General features: G+C 38.7%; 1 protein-coding gene across 2 annotated transcripts in view; it reads right to left on the bottom strand.

Moving 5' to 3' along the window:
* Window positions 1-10,065, bottom strand: part of LOC147169149 (protein ELFN1-like) — a 79,907-nt gene extending 69,842 nt beyond the window's left edge. For both annotated transcript variants that reach the window (XM_086083312.1, XM_086083314.1), the window contains exon 1: window positions 9,962-10,065. The gene's annotated coding sequence lies outside the window, so the exon portion shown is untranslated. The remainder of the gene's footprint in view (window positions 1-9,961) is intronic.
* Window positions 10,066-10,564: the final 499 nt, after the last annotated feature.

Raw genomic sequence — 10,564 nt, 5'->3', positions numbered from 1 at the left:
AAAATCCCAAGAAAGGTCGCCAAAATATTCGCTAATCCCCAAAACTGATGTCAGCCACACAAAAAAAGGCTCAGGAACGTGTTGCCGAAAATATTCAGAAAGTCGGCCATTTTGCTTACAAGTGGCCATGTTCGGCTCATTTGGGGACTTTCCTGGTGTCCCTCAAGACACAAACGTGTCCTGCAGATCACATTTGAGCCCAAATGGATGACGTTACATTTCAATCATTCACATTTTTGCATCATTTGCTTTTTTTTTTTTTTTCCCCGATGGGCTTTGAACGCTGCATGCCTCGAGGTCCAGTTCGCTACACCTGACGTGGCTAAAGATGCGAACATGTCAAGTATGTGCGTGCGTGTGCGTCTTTTGCTAGCCAAGCAAACGGCGAAATCTTGAAAGCGCTCATTGTAATTACGCTCAAGCCTCACCGACGTCCGCGCGTACATGCTAACAACGCTAATGACGTCCCCCAGGCACCTTGCGGGGGGGGGGGAGGGGGTGTCTTTGTGAATATCCCGCTCTCATCTGCGCTGACGGGAATTTGCCAGCCCGTGTGATGTTTAACCGTCGAGCGCCGGCTCGGGGACGAGAGAAGAAGAAGGGGCTGATGGGAAAAGGGAGAAGAAAAGAGGATTTCAAGCATGTTGGCTGGCTGGCAGGCTCTCACGCTGTTTGTAGGTCAATGACAAGAAGACGGTTCAACACACACGCACGCGCGCACGCACACACATGCTCTTAAAAGTGACGTGCACAAGCTCAAAGGCAAACACGACCTGCTGATACCGTCAACAAAGACTCCAAGGAACAATTTCCAAGAAGCTTCAAACCGGCGCCTCACGGAGCTGACTTCGTCGTTTTGTGTTTTATGGCCAGGCATAAAACATGGCCGCCACGATCCCGTTCAAACTCAAATGTTGCCAATCGGTCCCGTCGGCGTATTAGCAACCAGACGACGATGTTTGCGCATGAAGGACTCCTGGAATTGCAACCAAAAGATGCTTAAAAGGCTACCAAAATGGCGGACATGCTGTGTCTTTTCAAGCGCGGTTTCTTGAGACTTTTTTCTAGATTTCCTCTTGATAGATTTGTCGAAACTGGATTTGAGGGAAGATTTTTTTGTCACCTTGTTGAGTTGATTTATTGGAAATGACAAATGTAGCTTAAAATCGCTACTTACAGATTTTGGTGTGGCTTTTTGAAACTTGTTTTGTGGGTCGAGCCATTTGGGATTGTTTTGGTTTTTTTTTCATCAACTCGTCGATTTTACTTTTAAATTGCAAAACAGGCCTGAAATCAAATCAAGTCATCAAATCAAACTTTACAGCACCTTTCATATATTAAAATGCAACTAAAAGTGCTGAGTAATCAAAACATGACTTCAACCAAGCCGACCAAATTCCATGTTAAGTGGAAATGACATTTTTATGTGTTATTTTTTGGCGGGAACTTGTAGAGGTGACTTTCTACAAATGACACATTTCACTTAAAATGGAAGTCAACCTTCAACATTTCTTGACAATAACGTGTCCTACGTGACCTCACAAGTCCAAACATGACATAATGTGACATTTGTGGAATATGAGTTCGATCTCGCGGCGGCCATTTTGCCACTTGCTGTCAACTGAAGATGACGTCAATGTTGCGCAAGCAGCAACCAATCGCAGCCGAATGATGAAACCCTTTGTACTTTTCCGCCCCCATTCGTTATTTTAACGGCTGCCCAGCAGCAACCAGAACACAAAAGTTAAATACAAATTAAACGAGACAAGGGGTGTATAATAAGCACGTTCAAGTTCATTCATTATTTAATCACCCAGCAACAACAACAACAACAGGATTACGGTCGCAATTCATGTTCAAAGGTCACGTGAAAAGAGAGAGAGCGGCTCTTTCCTGTAATTAATCATCAGACGGATGGACTGTTTATGATTTAATTAAAACGCACATTGTCAACATATGCATGAGCCGTCTTCAGAGGAAAACATCTTCATCTTCATCTTCCTTCGGCAAGACAACAAATGTTTTTATTGATTTTCATCTTTATTGTATGTTCTTCATTTTGACTTTTGGGTTATCCAGGTGACTTCATTAGGTTATTACTTGCTTATAACACGTGGCTTTGAGGCTCGAAGGGGAAAATAGCCACAATTAATATTAAGGTTAAAAAAAAAAAGTGAGATAAATTTCTGGCATTATATTTCCTTCTGCCCTGAATGTTCATGTTTATGTTCATCTTTCTACATTTGCAATGCGGAATGCTACATAAAAAGTGACATTTCATTTTTTTCATTAGTTTTCCTAAATCAAATGCTAAAAAAATAATAATGTGTGGTGATTAAAATGGCCTCAAAGAGCAGAAGACTTACGTATGTTTGGGGATCTCGTTTGGCACTCGAGGGGGTCCATCTTTGGAAGCAAAAGGCGGGGGGGGGGGCGGGGGGGGGGGGGCTCTCGAGGCATTTAATCCGAGCAGAAAAGTGTGAAGATGATATTTTATTTAAAAAGAATCAATTAGAGGCAAATCCATGTGGAAGTTTAACCCAGAAAGAATTCCAGCATGCAAAATGGACTTTAACATTGAACTTAGCTTTTAGCATTGCTAGCTGTTAGCCCGGCTATCGTAGCTTCTTTTTGTCATCCGCGCGTTTAACTGTTAGTGACGTAATGCTGCATTCCAGGACGGTGGGAAGTCGGATTGACCTCACTCGGATTGTCTTCTTTGCGACTTCGAAGCATTCCAGGTGAATGTCAACAACAAAGAAGGCTGATTCGGATCGTTAGCATCATAGCATAGTTAGCTGCACAAAACCCTGAGGGCTCACATGTCCCCCAATGAAAATCAACATCATCCAAATACAATATTGAAATAATGGCCATTTGATTGAATGCTACAGCTAAATAAAAATATATAACTTTTGTTAATAATAAAAAATACTCACCAAAAAAAAGCAAAAACCACAAAATGCACCGTGTCCCCATTATTGTCCACGTAGCACCTTATTACGTGAAGAATGAGAACGTTGTTTTAGCGTGAAACTAAATGCACCAGACGCTAATGGCTGTCATAACTCACACCCACTTGAACCCTCCCCTAAAGACTCTTGCAGCATGAACACGCGTGACACTGATTGAGCGACACGCTAAGCTCACAGAAGCGCTATTTGGACACTCTTGAATGGAAAATTCGGCCAAGATTTAAAATAAATAAATGACTAAATAAATAAATGACTAAACATGAAGATAAAAATGGATATAAAAAAAACATTATTCAATTTTTTTTTTAAATGTATTTATTTATGATTATATATATTTTTGTTGTTTTTAATTGCATTTAGATTTATTTTAGGGGATTTAATTTTCGAATTCGATTTTTTTGACAGAATTTGACTTTTTTTTTTTTTTTCAATTTCATCTTTATTCTTATAAGACTGACTTTTTTTCTGAAAAAAAATACATCCAACTTTGATGCAACACCGGTGTATAATGTCCATATTTTGTATACACCGTGTGTTTGCTTGTGTGCTATTAGCCAAGAAAATGTGTTTACATTGCGCTAATTCGTATATTTATGAATCATATCGAACGTGCCAAATCAATTGTTCTTCTACTAACAACGCATCATCCAAGGCACACAAAAAATGCTAAATCATTGATTCTTTGTGGGTTTCAACTCACACACAATACTTGCACACCTGCCCCGCCCCCGCGCGCTTGTAAGCTTCTTACAAAACAATTAGCAAACATTATTCTGGAATCCATTATGATGAAGATGCACTTTTATTTCCCCCTGCAAATAAGTAAATAAACTCATCTGAAGCCAGTGAGCCTAATGAGCTAACAAAGAGAACGCGGGGGAGTCATCGCAGTCACCAAAATGGTGGCATCCATAAAGAAGAAGAAGAAGAAAGTCGCCACGGGCTGTAAAGTGATCAGTTGACAAACGAGGACATGACTTCAAATGAGGTAAAATAAATAAATAATAATAAAAACTCCACCCCCATGTAAAATATTCGGAAGAAAAAAGTTTGGGGGGCGGGGGTTGATCTTTTTATCGTTTCAAAAACATATTCAAAATACTTGAAAATACTTTTTTCATTTTTAGAATATAAAATAGATGAGGTACAAAATCAGGTCTTTTTATTTCTTGAAAACTGTATTTTTAACATTCGCAAATTCACATTTTTATTAATGGGTTTCTGTGATTTTTGTTTTCAGATAAAAAAAAAAAAAAGATAATTTGTTTAAGGGAAAAAACATTTCATAATTTATTCATTTGATTTTTATTTCCCATTTTTGTCTTTTCCCGTCAAACACGGCCTCATTCGTGAATTGGTTTCAACTAATCTATGTTGCTGATCCAAAACATAGTTATGTTTGCAGCTTTACTTGGAATAACAACTATGACAATAGGTTTGGACGATCATGAGCCACATGCTGCTTCACCTTGCCTGATCGCATGCAACGGCCAGGTACATTTCTACCAAGTATTTGCCAGCAATGCATAAGCAGGCCGGTGAGAAATAAAAGTCTTCTTGGCTTCTTCTTCGGTGTCGGGATCAAACGGGCTTGAAGGCATCTCACAGTTGTCAGAAGTCGTCCTGACGTGATGATCAAACCGCTGCGTGCGTCTCGAACGAGATCAATGAGCAGCAGAATTACGCGGCGTCTTGTCTCGTTTTATTCCAACAGCAATTATGAGGCCTTCCGCGTGACGGGGAGAAGGCTGCGCAAAAAAGCGGCCCGGAGGCCGCCGTCGGAAGGCGAGAATGGAAGTGGACCGACGAGGGAGCCCTGAGGGCCGCCACAAGCGCAATAACATTTGCAGATTCCAACCGAATTCCCCGAGATGAGCTAAAAGTGCCTCAGAACGGATTCAAGTCATTCTTATTGTTCTGTCAAAACAAAACATAACCGTCATCGTATTTGGAAACGTTTTAATGGACGCATAAAGGCAGCAAAAATGGGTGTGGCTTCTCCCTTAGCCAATCAGTCAGTCAAGGTCAGGAGCATGATTTATTAACTCGTTCACTCACAGCCGTTCTCACTGAAGCAATCCCCTTCGCTCCCGGCGGTTTTGCTGGATTCTGACTGATTTTGCAAGGCCCACAGAATATTGTGTTCTATTGCTATAAAAACATGGAACCCGCCAAAAGAAAGATTTGAGTCTCTTCTTTCATCAGGAACAAAAGTACATTTCTATCTGTTGTCCATTTTGCAGCAATTAGCATTAGAATATAGCTAAGTTTCCTCATTATTCACATTCCTGTTGAAAACGGTGACAAAAAGAGCTTGTTGCAACCTGGCCCTTGTTGGTCTCTTATACTCTGCTGCCACCTGTTGACTGTTTTTTTGTAATAACTACCATTGCTTTAAGCCACCTCTTCACGTCAGAAGCTGCATCAAAGCCTTCTGTTTACTCTTGCATAAAAAAACGTGTACATAATCTTTTGGGAGTGAAGGACCAAATTTTAAAAACCGCGTTTGCACGTTTTTTGGGTTTGAATGAGTTCATGAGAGAAAACGACCGCACTTGTATGATGCTGTGTCCTGACTTACAAGCTCGTAACTTAAAGCGCTCATATCTCAAAGCCTCGAGAAACCGAACCCGAATGAAAAGAAGACGGCCAGCACCAATTAGCACCAATTAGCAACGACAGCAAACGGGCGCCTTAACGGCGGCATTTCACCGAAAGAAGCTTTTCGTCTGCGAGGCTATTTCCTCTGGCGCGTCTTGACTGGAGCGGGCGGCAGACGACCGCCACGCGCTATCACGACCAGATAGCCAGTTCAAATTAAACTCCCAAAAATGATTACTGGTGTTGGAAGGGGAGAAAAATGTCAAATGAGACAAGCTGCTATAAATATTGCACACGCACACACACGCACACACAATTCAATTTTCACCCTTTTACACAGTTTACGAGATGACTTTTGTGCTGTAACACATTACACCAGACAGTGATTTTAATGAGCACATATTGAATTCCAGTGCTGAGATTGAAATGAGAACATGACTTATTCCTGTCGTGCATGTGCGTGCATACGCGCGCGCGTGTGTGCGCGTGAATGAACGTAAAGAAATATACGACATGCTAATAAAACAAAAAGCTCATTTCCTGTTGGTCCCTGCGTCGTAGCCCATCAAGGCCTTGGCACGCCATCTGTCCTGGGTTTCATCAACATCACGCGCCGCCGGCTCGTCGCAAAATGTGGAGGTCACGTTGAAACGGCGCTAACAGCTAATGTGATGCTAAGCTAACATTCCGATGCCTCGCCCCCGGGATCGCTGACTGTCAAATGGACAAACCAATAAGGGACGGAAGCAAACAATTAGTGGTTGTGCATGCAACGATTGGCATGGAGGCTGACTGACCAATGAAAATTGAGTGATGAAATACTGGGGCCGCTTTCGAGCGCCGATTCGAAAATTGCGTTTTCTACATTGCAGTCAAATTGATTTGGATTCATTTTCAGCCTTAGTCATCACATCCGGCAATATTGACTCATTCACTGTGTTTTTTTTTAAGATTATTAAAAATTAGGGGCAAGAGGCGATACTTTTTTTTAAATTGTAATTAATCGCATGACTTCACTCGTTAACTCACGATTAATCACAAATTTCATATCTGTTCTAAATGTACAATTAAAACGTTTCTAGGTTTTCACTCTCTTGTTAACAAAAGGGGGAATAAATGTTAAACTAATAAAAATTGTTAAAATAATTTTTTGACGTTTATAGCCGTCAATGGCAGTGACTGAATTTTTTTTTTAAAGAGAAAAAAAAATTGAAAATTCGGGGCGTCAGGCGATTAAAGTTTTTAATCATAATTAATCGCATGACTTCACTAGTTAACTTGCAATTAATCACAAATTTCATATCTGTTCTAAATGTACAATTAAAACGTTTCTAGGTTTTCACTCTCTTGTTAACAAAAGGGGGAATAAATGTTAAACTAATAAAAATTGTTAAAATAATTTTTGGACGTTTATAGCCGTCAATGGCAGTGACTGAATTTTTTTTTTAAAGAGAAAAAAAAATTGAAAATTCGGGGCGTCAGGCGATTAAAAGTTTTTAATCATAATTAATCGCATGACTTCACTAGTTAACTTGCAATTAATCACAAATTTCATATCTGTTCTAAATGTACAATTAAAACGTTTCTAGGTTTTCACTCTCTTGTTAACAAAAGGGGGAATAAATGTTAAACTAATAAAAATTGTTAAAATAATTTTTTGACGTTTATAGCCGTCAATGGCAGTGACTGATTTTTTTTTTAAAAGAGAAAAAAAAAATTGAAAATTCGGGGCGTCAGGCGATTAAAGTTTTTAATCATAATTAATTGCATGACTTCACTAGTTAACTTGCAATTAATCACAAATTTCATATCTGTTCTAAATGTACAATTAAAACGTTTCTAGGTTTTCACTCTCTTGTTAACAAAAGGGGGAATAAATGTTAAACTAATAAAAATTGTTAAAATAATTTTTTGACGTTTATAGCCGTCAATGGCAGTGACTGAATTTTTTTTTAAAAGAGAAAAAAAAATTGAAAATTCGGGGCGTCAGGCGATTAAAGTTTTTAATCATAATTAATCGCATGACTTCACTAGTTAACTCACAATTAATCACAAATTTCATATCTGTTCTAAATGTACAATTAAAAAAATTCTAGGTTTTCATACTCTTGTTCAGAAAAGTGGGAAAACATTTTAAACTAATAGAAATAGTTCAAATTAATTTTTGATGTGAATGAGTAACAAGCATAGAGTTCATTTGCACTCTGCGGTGCCTTCCATACGCTGCAAAACAAAACAAGTCACTGTGGTCAAAAGTGCCGGCTCCTCTCTGTGTCCATAACTCATCTCACTGCATGACACCGTTTTACGGCGTAGGACAAACCCTCAGCAACAGCGGCAATGCGGACGCGGGCGGCGAAATCAAAGTCAACGCAGCTCAACGGGAGAAAATAATCAATCGTTCAAGCTATGGTTTTACCGTTGAAATCATTTTCAGCACAGCGGCAAATAAAAAGCCTCCTTTTGCCGTCGGTACACGGCGCGTTGAAAAGGGACTCGTCTGTCGGGAGAATGGATGACACACATGCGCGCGCACGCGCGCACACGCACACACATACAGTTGAAGTGAACGTCCGCCGTATTGCAAATCCTGTTGCAGGCCTTTACTGCAGCCTCCTTCAGTTCGGGGTTTCCTCTTCAGGAGGTCAAATGCGTGCTCACTTGGGTTCGGTGTTGGTAGTGTGTTGTGGTCATTGTCTTGTTGTATGGCGAAGCTTCTCCCGATTAGTGAACTTGATATTGAACTCGTTGAGCCACTTTCAACAAGTGAGAAGATAATATTTGTCAATAATTAATGTGATAACTTCATTTTTTTTCATGAACGATTAATAACTTTAACAACAACATTTTCCACTTGCTGTCAACTGAAGATGACGTCACCGGCGACCAATCACGGCTCACCTGTTTTCTGGGTTTGGTTGTCGTTACCTATTTCCTCAGCACAGGTGATATCATATCATCTTCAGTTGACAGCAAGTGGAAAAATACATTTTTAAATGTATTCATTAAACATGAAAAATAATAATAATTATTATTATATAACAAATTATTAACTTGATACTGCTGATAATGGCTCAATAAGTCGAGTATCCCTTTAACAACTCAATTGAAGTCGAGGAGATGGATAAACTTTCACTTGAATTCATGGTTCAGTGGCCTTTATTTTACTGTAAGCTATTCTGTAACCTATCAAATAAAAAATATTTATGTATAATAATTAGGGCTGTATTGATTACGGCAATATCGTGATATTAAAACTGCCACAATATCGCCGTCGTCATGTCACGATATTAAAAGCAGCACATCTGTTCAAAAAGTCAAGAGGATTTCCATTCGTGCAATTCTAGCACCCTCTGGTGGATAGTTTTTTAGTGCACTTTCATTTATATGGCATGTTTGGCCCATCTTTGTTTAAAATCCTGCTTGTGAAGTGTGTCAATATGTGGAGGAACTCAATGTGTGCAAGTAAGTGCCTCAATATTAAGTGTTATTAGAGATTGTAGTTGTTTATATGCATTGCTGTTATGTACAAAAGCACAATATTGTGTTTTTTGTTAGTATGAGCTCTTTTTTCTTTCACAACATTGTGGCCGTTTTTTTTTTATATCGCCAACCTCCCTACAATATTGTGATAATATCGTATCGTGATGTTTGGATATCGTTACGTCCCCTAATAATCATCCTGATAGTTTATTGCAATAAGGATTAATTTATCACTTGTGTTCATTATGAAAAATACACGGGAAGAAAATATAATCGCGTAATAAATCGCAATTGCAATATAAAGGAATTTTCAAACTATTTATTTTTGAGTACAAAACAAGAAAATGTTTAAGCATTTAAAAATATTAAGACCTTTTTTTTTTTTACAACAGAAACACTATAATTATGCAAGTTCCTTTTGGACCAAACTGAATTTATAGTAATACATATTTATTTATTTATATATGTATTTATTTATTTATGTTGGCAAAAAACTGCGCAGTAGGACAATCAATTATTGTTTGGTACAAAACAAGAAAATGTTTACACATGTAAAAATATTAAGACCATTTAAAAAAAAAAAACTGAAGCACTATAATTATGCAAGTTCCTTTTGGACCAAACAGAATTTATAGTAATACATATTTATTTATTTATGTTGGCAAAAAAAAACTGTGCAGTTTGAACCAAACAGAATTTATAATAATACATATTAGGTTGGGTGCAGGTTTATGTTCGCTGTAGTATGTTGACAGCTAAGTTAACACATATGACTATTTGAAACATTATGAACGTTTAGGATGTTTGCATGAACATATTAAGCTAATGGCTAAGCTAGGGTACCACGCAATTAAGATTTGCACATGTTAGCAAGTAGACAATGAGTCAAAAGTGAATCTCACCAGCGGCTTTGCTGCATTTTGTGCATTGAGGCTCCTTCCTCCATTTGGCTTTTCTTGAACTACGAAACTCACAAGGCAGCTCATCTGTTTCTTTTCATTTTCTGCTTTGACACTTCCGTTTCCTTTGTGATCTATTGTCTGTCATTTCAAAGTAAGAGCCCATACCCGTTGAGCAGGTCACGAGTGCGGGGGTTACGTTCCAGACCACCCGCACGATAAGTGAAATATACAAACACACTATTTAAATACTAACCCTGTCATCGGGGCATACAGTATGAACATATCTTGTCTTTTGCACAAAGGCAATGTAATTTGTTGTGAAATAAAAATTATTTTAGTGGCTATTTACCTTCTGGGTTGTTTACCCTAAATTGGGTCAAATTGACCCACGTCCAATTTTTGACTACGAAGTTTTAAGGGTGTTCTAAACAACACTTTCAAAAATAAAATAAAAAAAGTGGGAGGTCTGACGTTTTTATTTGATGTAACTACTCCAAATGGACTATATGCACGAATCACTTCCGCTTTGGACGTATGAGTGCGCCCAAGCTTCCGGTGCGGGGAGACTTCAGCGGAGCGAACTGTTGATGGGATGTAAAACTC

This window comes from Leptonotus elevatus, chromosome 8 (assembly GCF_054856555.1).
Source record: "Leptonotus elevatus isolate MCC_2025b chromosome 8, RoL_Lele_1.0, whole genome shotgun sequence".
In the NCBI taxonomy this organism is placed as follows: domain Eukaryota; kingdom Metazoa; phylum Chordata; class Actinopteri; order Syngnathiformes; family Syngnathidae; genus Leptonotus; species Leptonotus elevatus.
The sequence above is the reverse complement of the archived record's forward strand: the minus strand, read 5'-3'. Positions and strand labels throughout refer to the sequence as shown.